The sequence below is a fragment of the Rhinatrema bivittatum genome, chromosome 1 (genome assembly GCF_901001135.1).
Source record: "Rhinatrema bivittatum chromosome 1, aRhiBiv1.1, whole genome shotgun sequence".
NCBI classification, from domain to species: domain Eukaryota; kingdom Metazoa; phylum Chordata; class Amphibia; order Gymnophiona; family Rhinatrematidae; genus Rhinatrema; species Rhinatrema bivittatum.
Window position 1 is genome coordinate 725094309 of NC_042615.1, and position 13074 is coordinate 725107382.

The 13074-nt window shown below is 45.3% G+C and overlaps 1 protein-coding gene and 2 non-coding genes across 3 annotated transcripts in view; all 3 read left to right on the forward strand.

The window, feature by feature from the left end:
• Positions 1-13074, forward strand: part of CDC20B (cell division cycle 20B) — a 221700-nt gene that overhangs the window by 103344 nt on the left and 105282 nt on the right. The window lies entirely within an intron of this gene.
• TRNAV-CAC lies at positions 8290-8362 on the forward strand. Its single transcript has one exon. It is a non-coding gene; the product is annotated as a tRNA-Val (tRNA).
• Positions 10198-10270, forward strand: TRNAV-AAC. Its single transcript has one exon. It is a non-coding gene; the product is annotated as a tRNA-Val (tRNA).

The window sequence follows — 13074 nt, forward strand, 5'->3', positions numbered from 1 at the left end:
TCACAAGAGAGGGGAGAGACCATGTGAGGCTGATGGTGAGGGGAGAGGAGAGGTGTCAGAGGAGAAGCAACTGAATTTAGTTCAGTACAAATTAATTAAAATAATCAATATATAGTAAAGAGGAAAGTTGCCCCATGTCTACATCACCTGTGTGCAACCTGAACTCCGCCCCTCCCTCCTTGTAGTCTCCAGCTGTCTGTATGGAACTTGAGCTCCTCCCCTCTCATTCTGCACTCTCAAGCTCCTCCCCTCTCATGCTGTGCTCTCCAGCTCTGCCCCTCTCTCCCTCACTGTACTCTGCAGCTCTGCCCCTCTCTTTCATGCTGTGCTCTCCAGCTCTGCCTCTCTCTCTCCCTCACTGTAATCTCCAGCTCTGCCCCTCTCCCTCTCACTCTCTGCTCTCCAGCTCTGCCCCTCTCTCCCTCACTGTGCTCTCCAGCTCTGCCCCTCTCTCTCTTACTGTAATCTCCAGCTCTGCCCCTCTCTCTCTCATGCTCTGCTCTCCAGCTCTGTCCCTCTCTCCCTCACTGTAATCTCCAGCTCTGCCCCTCTCTCTCACGCTCTGCTCTCCAGCTCTGCCCCTCTCTCCCTCACTGTGCTCTCCAGCTCTGCCCCTCTCTCCCTCACTGTACTCTGCCCCTCTCTTTCATGCTGTGCTCTCCAGCTCTGCCCCTCTCTCTCTCACACTCTGCTCTCCAGCTCTGTCCCTCTCTCCCTCACTGTACTCTCCAGCTCTGCCCCTCTCCCTCTCCCTCTCACGCTCTGCTCTCCAGCTCTGTCCCTCTGTCCCTCACTGTAATTTCCAGCTTTGCCCCTCTCCCTCTTACTGTACTCTCCAGCTCTGCATTAACCCCTTACTCTCCCACCCACCTGCCCCCGAAGAGACATATTGGTGGCAGTGGACAGCACAATCTTCTAGCCTCCCTCCCCTGGATCTTCTCACTCACTGGCTTCTATTGGACAAACAGGAGGAGGAGGAGGACTGAGACCTTGCAGATCCTTCAGTGCATCCTCGCTTCTCCCCCTCTGAGACCTGAGTGGTGCAGTTTGAACCCCTTGGCTCACAGCAGGATGCTCAGGCCCAGTAAGGGAGGATGGAGGATGTATCATGAGCACTGCAATGTCTCTGTCCTTTTCCTCTTCCTGGTTTGCCGATAGTACCCTCTGAGTGACGGGGTCCATGGGGATGGGGAGGTCTGGTAGAGAGTTAACCTGAGATTGTGGGCTGGAGGGAAGAGAACAAACTGACTGGGGATTGGGGAGGAGGGGATGTGAGTGAACCAGGGGAAATGGAGTGAACCGGGGATGAGGGTTGTGAACCAGAGTAAGTGAAGGGTTTGTGTGGTGGAAGAAGATAATGTATCAGGGTGAGGGAGGGGCTTGGGAGGAGCAAATAAACCCAGCAAAGTGAGGGGTTCACAGGGGGAGGGAGCCAGGGGGAGTGAGGGGATCAGGTGGGGGGAAGAAGTGAAGGAGAGAGGGTGAGGGGTTTAAGGGGGCTTTGAAAAAATGATCATGTGGGAGGAGCAAGTAAAAGAGAGGAGTGAAAGGGGCTTTGGAAGGGGGGATAAGGAAAAGAGAGGCTGGGGGTGGGATTCTGCTACCAGACATCTTAATTACACACTTCCTACACTTCACAGTATTTCCCCATCCTTGGATTGGTTTTACTGCTGGTGGAATGAATGATCCATGAAATATCTGTCTCTCGCCCCTGATCCTCTCTGTACTGAATGTTTTCTCTCTTTTCCTGTCTGAGCTCAGCCTCTCCCTGACCTGTAACTCTCATGTCTGCACAGCACATGGTTCTCTGCTCACAGCACAGTGCAGTGATGATGTCAGTGAGAGGAAAGCAAAAATCTGATCTTGTTAGCAGGATCTGAACTTTCTGATTAATTGTGGCGCAGTCAGACATTAAACTGAGGGGGGATCTTAGTTAACTGATGTTTCTTCAGCAATCCTAGATGTACGCAGCTCTCCAGCCCATCTCAGTCCTGTAATTTGCTGTCAGATTAAAGAAACAAATCTCTGGAATACTGAAGACTCGCTGCCCTGGAAGATTGTTTTACTTCCAAAATATGTTATAATATCCTATAAATAAAGCTTCCAGAGCTTCCCCACATCCCTGCATCATATGGATTTATTCTCTTGTGAGTGCCTCTTCCACCCAATAACCGGATTTCAAGTTACCTATGGGCAAGTAGCCTGTCCACAAACTACTTCTCAAATCTGCTCACTTTGAGCCTCACACCATGACCACTTATCTAGACCAGATGTGGCCAGCTGTTCTGCGCACAAAATAGCAGAGGAGACCCCACTAGGCTAGGAATGGAGCGCGTCCCGCGTGTGCTGTGGGAAACGCTCTGGTCGCAGCGAAGATGAAGGCCCTGGTGTGCCGTTCTCGGTGAAATGGAAGGCCCCCGTGTGCGGCGAAGAAGGAAGGCCCCGGTGAGAGAGAATGTCTGTGTGAGAGAGGAGAGGGGGAGGTGAGGGTGAGAGAGAGCAGGAGGGTGAGAGAGAGCATGGGAAGTAAGAGAGGGGGGGGGGGAGTGCTTGAGTGTGGGTTTCAGAGAGAGGGAGCCTATATGAGGAGATTGTGAAGGAGTGTGTATGTGATTGAGAGATTGGGAGCTCGTGTGTATGAAAAAGGGATTGTGTGTATGTGAGGGTGCTAGCCTGTGTGAAGGGATTGTGTATGTGTGAGTCAGAGCCTGTGGGAAGGGGTGCGTGAGGGATTGACATACAGCTGCCGATTCCCGATGAAGACCGGCCCTCATTCTCTACTAGCTGCAGGGGCTGGCTATCAAGGGCATTTATTTCAGAACTGCTCCTTGTTCTAACTTTGACTGCTGCTTCTCTCCTGTCCTGGGGCATTCCTATTGAAACCTGTTCCATTTCTTCCATCGTATTTTTTCACTTCTCATGTTTGGCAGGGGGCTTCTTGCCTCTCACCTGAATGATGGAAGGGGTTGAGGGTATGGGATTAGATTGGGAAACACTTTTCCTCTTTTCTGCCACTTCCAAACTCCCCAGATGCTAGTCCTAAGGGCTGCTGCTTCTGTGGCTTATAAAGCATGCCAGTGTTAGTTAAGTGCCCCATTTGTTTCCCACAACCTGTGCCTTTGCACTGTGCTTGCATTTTGCAAAGCGTGGGCTTTCCCTTATTTGGAAATGTCTCCAGATCTTCCAAGTCCACTCTGATCCCTTCTCTACATACTTAGCAGAGGATGCTGCCACTGGAGCCGACATAGTGGGTGGACTCTGAGGAACAATGCCAAGGGCATCAGATGTGCTCTCTAACTGTGCTGTCTGCTCTTCAGCCACATCCTAATTTTGTCCTGCCTCCCCCTTCAAAGAACTGGATAAGGTGGCTAACACACTACTATAAAGACCTCTCAAATTTTCCCCTTCTGGTATACTATCAATATCTTCTATTTCAGGGGAAAAAAGTAATGACTCTTCATCTGAATAAAAAAGCACTAGGAATCGAGTGGAATCATTTAGACTAACTGTTTTATTAAAGCATGAGCTTTTGAGGACACAGTCCATACGATCAGATGCATGAAATGATGTACAGTTGATGTGTACAATATTCATTTATTTATTTTATTTATTAGCTTTTATATATCGACATTCGTGGGTACATCATGCCAGTTTACAATATAACTGAAGGAGGAAATTACAAAAAACCAGGGTGGGGGGAGAGGGAGCAGATAGGAAGGGAGAAGGGGCGAGAGAAGAGAGGGAAAAACAAGAAGAGGAGAAAAGGAACAGTATCTGATGGAAAAACAACAGAAGAACATAATAAGTAGCATTGCAAATTATACACTCAGTAAGGGAATGAGTAAAACCTTATACACTGTGGATAATCTTATATAAATTATACACTCCAAAAAGTATTATATACAATAATATACATTATCTTTAACTAGTACATACAGGAGACACTATATATGAAATTTCAAATTATGCGTTCAGAAAGGCAACTATATATAGACTAGCAGGGTTGCTATAGGGAAAAGTAAGGTTTAAGGGATAGCGGAGGGGGTAAATAAAAGGGGTATGAAAGGGTTCCTGTAGGTAAAAAGGTAGGGTTTAAGGACAGGGGAAGGGGGAAAGGGGTATAAAAGGGAGTATATAAGGAGGTGGAGAGAAATGGGAGACAAAACAGAGTATAATTAAAGGAATAAAGGAGAAGGCTATGAGTACGTTAATGCCAAGGGCACTTTCTCTGAAGGAGTAGAGGGAGCAGGGGGACTACGTAGGATCCAGATCAAAACAGTGAGAAGACTTGGGAAAAGGCAGGAAACGGTGTGGAGAGAGTGTGAATAGGATTGTAGTTTAGCCTACTGACAACTGAGGTAAGTGGGAATAGACAGAATGATCAGACAACAGTTCAGTTTATGGATATTTGTAGTGAGTCATGAATCCATTGCTTCTGTTCAGCCCTTGGGTGATGGTATTAAGATTTTTAATGAGTTCCAATTCAGCAGTTTCAGGCTGGAGTGCTCCTTTGAAGTTTTTATGTAGGAGTATGGCAACCTTAAGGTCAGATAGAGAATGTCAGGGAAAGTTGAATGTTGCCATTTCTAACCTCAGGTTTAAATCCTTTTACCTTTTCCTTATAGATTGACCTGTTTGTCCTATGTAGACAGAAGCGGGACTTTGCTGGCAGGGGCTGCCAGAAAGCTAGGATAGGCTTGCCACCTATGGCCTGTGAGAGGGAGGTATCATTGTCGAAGATGATATAGTTCAGTGGTTTCCGCTGGGAGCGATATGTAACAACCGGAGGAATTCTGTTGTTTACTTTTTTGGTTTGATCCGGTAGCAGAGTGTGCCTGTGTATTTGTCTGGCTTTGTTGATTTATTTCCTTACCTCGTAAGTTGGCTACTGTAATTCCAAGAATGTTTGTTGTAATTACTCCAGATAGGAGTCTCACAATGAGTGATCAGAACAGATGCGATTGTAGCATTCGGCTTGGCTCTAGACAATAGACTTTGAGGTGGGGGGTGGGTAGAAGGTGGAGGTATGTAGGCATCCATGGCAGTCAATGGTTTTTTGCTATAATGTGATACTAAGGTGTCCTTCATGTCTTTGGACTGTGGTGTCCAGAAAATGGACTTGCTGAGTTGATTGTTCTAGGCTCAGATTGATGGTGGAGTGAAGTTTGTTGAATTCTTGGTGGAATTCTTTAAGGGCTTCTAGTCCATGTGTCCAGATGATGAAGATGTCATCAGCATATCTTAAGTAGAGGAGTGGCTTCTGGGTGTGGGAGTTGAGATAACATTCTTCTAGGACTGCCATGAAAATGTTTGCTGGCCAGATCAACTTTAATAAATTAGGTATTCTGTAAGGTGCCACGAGACTGTTGTCTTTTTTTTTTTTAAATATTTTATTATTTATCACTTTTTAAGAATTCTTACAAGAAAATTCTTGTTACAAATAGAAAAGAGGATAATAAATTTCCAATCCAATATCTTATACATAACATATACTCTATATCATACATACATCCATCTTTTCTAGTAGTCCACAATAATAATAAATGCTGATTTATCAATTACTATTTCCATTAAAAGAAAGGAAATAAACAAACACAATTGTAATACACATTATTGTTGTTAAGCAATAACTGCAACAGTATTTTATAATATTTAGGGACACCCATTCCTAATGTAGAGAGATAGATAATCAGACCTAACTTTTATTTCACAGGAATTTTATCCTTAAAAAGAAAGATAATTGAGATGGATAATAAAAAATATATGAAACTCCTTTATATTTTATGCAGCATTTACAGGGGTATTTTAATAGGTATATCCCCCCAATCTGGACTACCTTAGGTCTTAGTAATAGAAATTGTTGCCTTCTTTTCTGTGTTGATTTTGAAACATCTGGATATATTCTAACCTTCAATTTATAAAATTCCTCAAGCCTATATTTAAAAATCTGGCTCTAAGACAAACGACACTATCAATGTCGCTGTCTGAACCACTTCAGAGTTGGATGTCTCTAATATATGTGATAAATCCAAGGATAGAGTATCCATTACTTGTCTAGCTTCCTGGTTAGAATCCAAATTTTTTTGTTTTTTATATGGCATTAAGTAGTATACTTTTGCTATTGGAGGTACCATTTCTTCAGATACTTTCAATATTTCTACCATATATTTTTTTAACATATCTTTTGCTGTTAAATGGGGTAGTTTTGGAAAATTAATAAATCTTAAATTCCTCCTCCTATTAACATTTTCTAAATTTTCAACTTTGATTTGTAACATTCTATTCTCTGCTATTATTGAGTCCTGAAGTGGTTTCCACTTAGAAATGTCTATCTTTATACTTTCAATTTCTTTAGATGTTGCTTCTTTAAATTTTTCCAAATCGCATACTCTCTCTTGTATTTTATTGACTTTCCCCACAATGGGATTTATCTGTGTAGACATAGACATAGTCAATCCAGCAATCACTTCCCAAATTGTATCCAATGTGATTAATTCAGGTTTTGCCAATACCGGAGGTTTGAATTCTTTAAGCAAAACATCTCCTACATCACTACTTTCCCTCTGTAATGTCTGTAATGTCTGGGTATCTTCCTCTACGGATGGGCTTATCATGATCAGGCTACCCTCTCCAGATTCTCCGGGACTTGCTGACCCTGCCCCTGATGTTACATTCGCACCTTCCGCTGGTGGAACTTCGGGCAGCATTTCTCGGGCTCTAAAGAGTGCCGGATTCGTAGGTGGTTCCCTGTAAATCGGGGACAATGTTGTTGAATAGTCTGGAGGTATGGACGCTTGAAATCCTACGTCCACTTCCTTCAACTGCGACCCCTCTGATTTACTGCCCTGTTGCACATGAGCATCCATTGGCTGATAAATAAGTGTTGTTAAGCAGTAATTGAGCTCCACAATTATACTTTTATTTGATAAAGACTGCTGTCTTTTTGCTACAGCAGACTAACACGGCTATCCCTCTGAAGATTTTTCAAGTAAATCAGTGGAGGAAAATTTGGCTTTCACTGCATCCTCTGCTGCAACATTTTTTCTCTCGCTGAACACAGAAGATTGGAGAGAAATACACTCACTGTTATCTGCACTCTGCAGCAGTGGCACATCATCAAGCTCATATGCCAGTTTCTTTAGCGTAAAGCTGGCTCCTGCTGTTTTAGTAGTCCAGAAGAAATCCTTCTTCAGTTTCAGTGCAGGACTACATTTTTGGTTTTTACCTGCCAGTGCCAGTGCAAAAGTGCGCAATTTTGGACACATTTAAATTTACTTCATCTGCTCTGCCTTTCCCTCACATCATTGTATATATCTCACCGGGGATGGTAAGATTACAACAACGATTTAACATTTTTCCATGGTATTGTAATGCCCACTGCCTAGTGCCCACTGCACACACTTTGCCTTCTTCCAGGCAAACGGTGAGTGTCATCCTGTCTGCTCTATTTCTCTGTCACAGACAGGCTTCACAATATAGCCTGTTATGCTGCACTTTCTGGCCTGCCTTCACTGCTCGCTTATGCCCAGTACTACCTAGCTCCCACTGCCCACACTGTGCCACTTGCAGTCATACAGAGAATAAATAACTAATCTCAAGTGTAGCTAAGGCTTCAATCACGAAAAAGGATAAACAGAACAGCAAGCGAAGCAACATAAATCTACAATGATGCAGAGATATTGTGATGCCATGCTGCCTCCATGGTTTGTTTTCCTTTCTTGTGTTAATGGGCTGCCACAACAAAAATCCTTACCAAGAACTCGGAGAGAGCTCAGAGCTATGCTTTCACACAGATAATGTCTAGAGAAACAATGCAGAGCAAGGCTGTGACATGCTCATTCTTCGAGATCAGCGTCACTTTAACCGCTCTGCAGCATTATATGAGACCAGCAAAATGCTCCGCTGCGATAGATCTTGACTCTCATTGCTTGACGGAATGCCAGTCCATCCCTTCTCTGCAGCCTGCCCGCTTCACAGTGTATGAACCTTTTTCCATACATATGCACCTCTTGCTATGCCTATGATTTCTATGAGTCTTTTGACTATACTTGCTTGTAGAAATCATTCTGTTTGACAGAAATGAAACAAGAAGGATTCCTTTAATTCATGGGTCCCCTTCAGCTCATTTTGTACCCTAAAAAAGAAACAAGTTGGCTCCACTGATTTTATTTTTATATTTTGTTTTCAATGAATGCACTTCTCTAGCTTAGTTGCTTGTTCAATTAGTCCACCTTTAGTCGGGCATCAAGGGTTTGATGGTTGCTAACAGATTGTAAAAAGGCATCAGTTAGTTCCATAGTGTAGTGGTTATCACATCTGCTTCACATGCAGAAGGGCCTGGGTTCAATCCCCAGTGGAGCCATTTTTAACTTGCTGTAGAAACAGGCATGCGTCTGAGTGTAAAGATAACTTAGATATCGAAAAAGCAAGTTGAAGAGCAATGGGTTCCATATTTGTGCAGGGGAAACCCCACCTGTCAGGTTTTCAGGATACCCACAATCTATCAGGTCGATGCCGCGTTAGAAAGAGTGCGGCAGTGCCAGGCACACCCTTGTTCCCCGCACGCACAGTTCTCTTCACCTACCGCTCTATACTCTCTTCAAATTGCATGCAAATGCATGCCGCGTCTGCGAAGCGTTAGGCGAAGGTTAGGCCCGCGCAACCCATTTTACTGTATAGAGCGCCTATACAGTATCCTGGGTGCGCGGGCCTAACGCTTCACGGCCACGCTGGTATCTGTCATTTCAAATGACATTTGAAATGACAGGTACCAGGAAGTGGACAGTTATGTTCTCCGATGCTCGGCAAAATTTCCCCCAGCCCCCGCTCACCTGCCCTGGCAGCGTCCGGTCTCCGGTGCAGCCCCAGTCCTGTCCCCTCCTCCCGAAGCAAAAAAAAAAAAACCCGAAAAAGTAGCAAGAGAGCGAGGGGAGAGACAGGTAATCCTAGGCTCGGGCCTGCTAGTCCCTTCTCCTCTCCTCCCGAAGCAGGGCGCGAAAAACAGTTTTGCTCCGGGAGGAGGGGGGGGGGCAGTTTAAAGCGACGAAGCGACTTACTTTTGAAGCCCCCCCCTCCGGACATCGGCGACGACCGCGGCTCCAGCCTCCAGCTGTCAGACAGACGCATCGCACGTGGGAAAGCGGCCCCTATGCGTGCAATTGGCTGCTTAAGACCTGCCTCCAGCTGTCTGTCTGACAGCTGGAGGCAGGAGCCGCGGTCGTCGCCGATGTCCGGGGGGGGGGGGGGGGCTGCAAAAGTAAGTCGCTTCGTCGCTTTAAACTGCCCCCCCTCCTCCCGGAGCAAGGCTGCTTTTCGCGCCCTGCTTCGGGAGGAGAGAACAAGGGACTGGCAGGCTCGAGCGTAGGATTGCCCGTCTCTCCCCTCGCTCTCTTGATACTTTTTTTTCGGGGGTTTTTTTTTTTTGCTTCGGGAGGAGGGGACAGGACTGGGGCTGCACCGGAGACCGGACGCGGCCAGGGCAGGTGAGCAGGGGCTGGGGGAAAGTTTGCAGTCTACCCTTACCCCTGCCTCTAACGCTGGGGTAAGGGTAGGCGGTAAGTTAGCAGGGTAAACGTGCGGCAAAACGGCAGGGTAAAAAAGCAATAGTCGGGGCGCGTATTACTGTATGGGAGGGAATAGCTAATTCGCTCGTTTACATTTAATATACATGCCGCGTGTGGAAGGGGTCACCCGGGGATTTTAAGAGGCGGTAGGGATGAGTTAAAGGGGATAGTGTATCGCGGGAAGGGCTAACGCGGCCGGAAAGTGAGTAGAAGGCAAGTTAGGAGCAGGGTAACCGCGGATGCACTTTACTGTATCGATCTGTATATGAATGGGATAGATTTACATGCCCTTCCCTCAATGCATGCTACTTGATCTTATGGGAATTCATTGCAGATATCCTCTGCCCCAGAAGAGGTGTGGGAATGGTTACTGGAGACAAAATAAGAAAGCTTTAAGTAAACTCCTAAGCCAACATCTTGAGTGGTAAACAAAAATTCAGCAGTGACTCTAGTAAAACAAATTTTTCATGGTAGATGGGATGGCTCCTGGAAGATCTATATTTTGCCAAGAGTAAAAAACTTTAGAATGTGAATGGTGGGTGAGGCGATTATCCCATGAGTTATTCAAACAGTATACTAAAATAACTGGATAGGTGTTTGAAAGTGTAATAAAGAAGAAGTCAGTCAAGGAAATGGTTCCATGGTGTAGCGGTTATCACATCTGTTTAACATGCAGACGGTCTTGGGTTCAACTCCCAATGGAGCCAGTTTATGTTTCTAGCAGTGATGGGCAGTGGATGAGCATTTTATAGATGTTCAGCCATAAGCTGTATTGGTGTCAGTGGATGCTTGCATTGTTATGGGACCTTGTTAGGAACAGTTTGGGAGCAATCCTAAAAGATCTTGCAAGCACAGCTATCCAGGAGGGTTGAGTGCAATAGAAGACAGTGATAATAACTGTCTTGCACAAGTCCTGTTATCCCTGAAGTGGTCATCCCCTGCGATGGACTGCTACAGTATATCCTTGGCAGTATGGACTGGAATGACAGGGCAGAACAAATGCAAAAGTTGGTCATTTACCTGCTGTTACTCTCTGAGAGTAAATTAGCATTTGTAGAAAGACCTCAGGTCCTAGTGGAGGATCCTCAAAACATCTTACTTCACTTCCATCCTTGTAGTTCTATTTTCAAGCCCTCATTCTCTACTAGCTGCAGGGGCTGGCTATCAAGGGCATTTATTTTAGAACTGCTCCGTGTTCTAACTTTGACTGCTGCTTCTCTCCTGTCCTGGGGCATTCCTATTGAAACCTATTCCATTTCTTCTATCGTAGGTTTTCACTTCTCATGTTTGGCAGGGGGCTGCTTGCCTCTTACCTGAATGATGGAAGGGGTTGAGGGCATGGGATCAGATCGGGAAACACTTTTCCTCTTTTCTGCCACTTCCAAACTCCCCAGATGCTAGTCCTAAGGGCTGCTGCTTCTGTGGCTTATAAAGCATGCCAGTGTTAGTTAAGTGCCCCATTTGTTTCCCACGACCTGTGCCTTTGCACTGTGCTTGCATTTTGCAAAGCGTGGGCCTTCCCTTATTTGGAAATGTCTCCAGATCTTCCAAGTCCACTCTGATCCCTTCTCTACATACTTAGCAGAGGATGCTGCCACTGGAGCTGATATAGTGGGTGGACTCTGAAGAACAATGCCAAGGGCATCAGATGTGCTCTCTAACTGTACTGCCTGCTCTTCAGCCACATCCTAATTTTGTCCTGCCACCCCCTTCAAAGAACTGGATAAGGTGGCTAACACACTACTATAAAGACCTCCCAAATTTTCCCCTTCTGGTACACTATCAATATCTTCTATTTCAGGGAAAACAAGAAATGACTCTTCATCTGAATAAAAAAGCACTAGGAGTCGAGTGGAATCATTTAGACTAATTGTTTTATTAAAGCATGAGCTTTCGAGGACACAGTCCATACCATCAGATGCATGAAATGATGTACAGTTGATGTGTACAATATATACAAAACAGTGAGAAGACATGGGAAAAGGCAGGAAACGGTGTGGAGAGAGTGTGAATAGGATTGTAGTTTAGCCGACTGACAACTGAGGTAAGTGTGAATAGACAGAATGATGAGACAACAGTTCAGTTTATGGATATTTGTAGTGAGTCATGAATCCATTGCTTCTGTTCAGCCCTTGGGTGATGGTATTAAGATTTGTAATGAGTTCCAAGTCAGCAGTTTCAGGCTGGATTGCTCCTTTGAAGTTTTTATGTAGGAGTATGGCAACCTTAAGGTAAGATAGAGAATGTCAAGGAAAGTTGAATGTTGCCATTTAAACCTGACCTCACACATAGTGGCAGGGTCTGGATGGAGATCTCTGTCTCATGCTGCTGGTAGGATGACCTGTTGAGGCCACAATCACCATTTCACTAAAGGGCAATCACAGGTACAGGGGCAGAATTTGACACCTTGCTACATATATAAACCCCTGAAGCCATCCCCAAAATTGATGAGCTCTAGACAATCGCCTAGTATGGCTAATGGAAGACCCAGCTTTGGATGCTGAGAGAAAGGAAGCAAGGCATTACTCAGGACCAGATTTAAGATTTTGGGCCCATAGGCAGAGTTGGAGAGTATGGGTTTGGACATCATGGAGATCATAAAGTGTAACATAGTAACACTAAAACAGCTAAAACCGAAATACTCATCATATCTAAACATGAATGCACATCCCCTTCCACCTCCCCCCTCTCCACCCTTACCCACCCTCTACTGACAACCGTAAGAGACCTGGGAATCACGCTAGACCAACACCTCAACTTCAAACCACACATTAAGTCTTTGCTGAAAGCGGGCTTTTACAAGCTCCAAATCCTTAAAAATCTCAAACCACTACTCCACACACAGGACTTCCGTCTAGTCTTGCAGTCAACCATTTTCTCAAAATTGGACTACTGCAACGCCCTCCTGCTAGGCCTCCCATACTCTACCATCAAGCCCTTGCAAACTCTGCAAAATGCCATGGCGAGAATCCTAACACCCATAAGAGATAACATATCACACCCATTCTTATCGATCTGCATTGGCTGCCCATCCCTTTCCGCACCCAGTATAAAACCCTAACCATACTTCACAACATTCTCTACAAAAACAACTCCACCTGGCTCAAGGAAATGCCTCACTTCCACTCTTCCTACCGCCCCGCAAGATCCACCCTTGCAAGCACACTATGCACCCCCCTCTAAAAATCGCGCACCTCTCCTCCACCAGAGAAAGAGCATTCACCATAGCAGGCCCTGCCCTCTGGAACTCCCTCCCCACACACCTCCGTCTCGAACCCTCCCTGCCCGCCTTCAAAAAAGGCATCAAGACTTGGTTGTTCAGGCAGGCCTACCCTGAGACCAACCCCCCTTAGACACCTGCCCCCCCTGCACCTTAGCATACTATCAAAAAGAATGTTTTTCTATACAATAATCTGCTGTAAATATATTAATCTCTGCAACTGGTATTTTATAATCTGCTATAAATAACTTCTACTCAGTTATGGTTACTCCTATCTACCTTCTTTGCTGC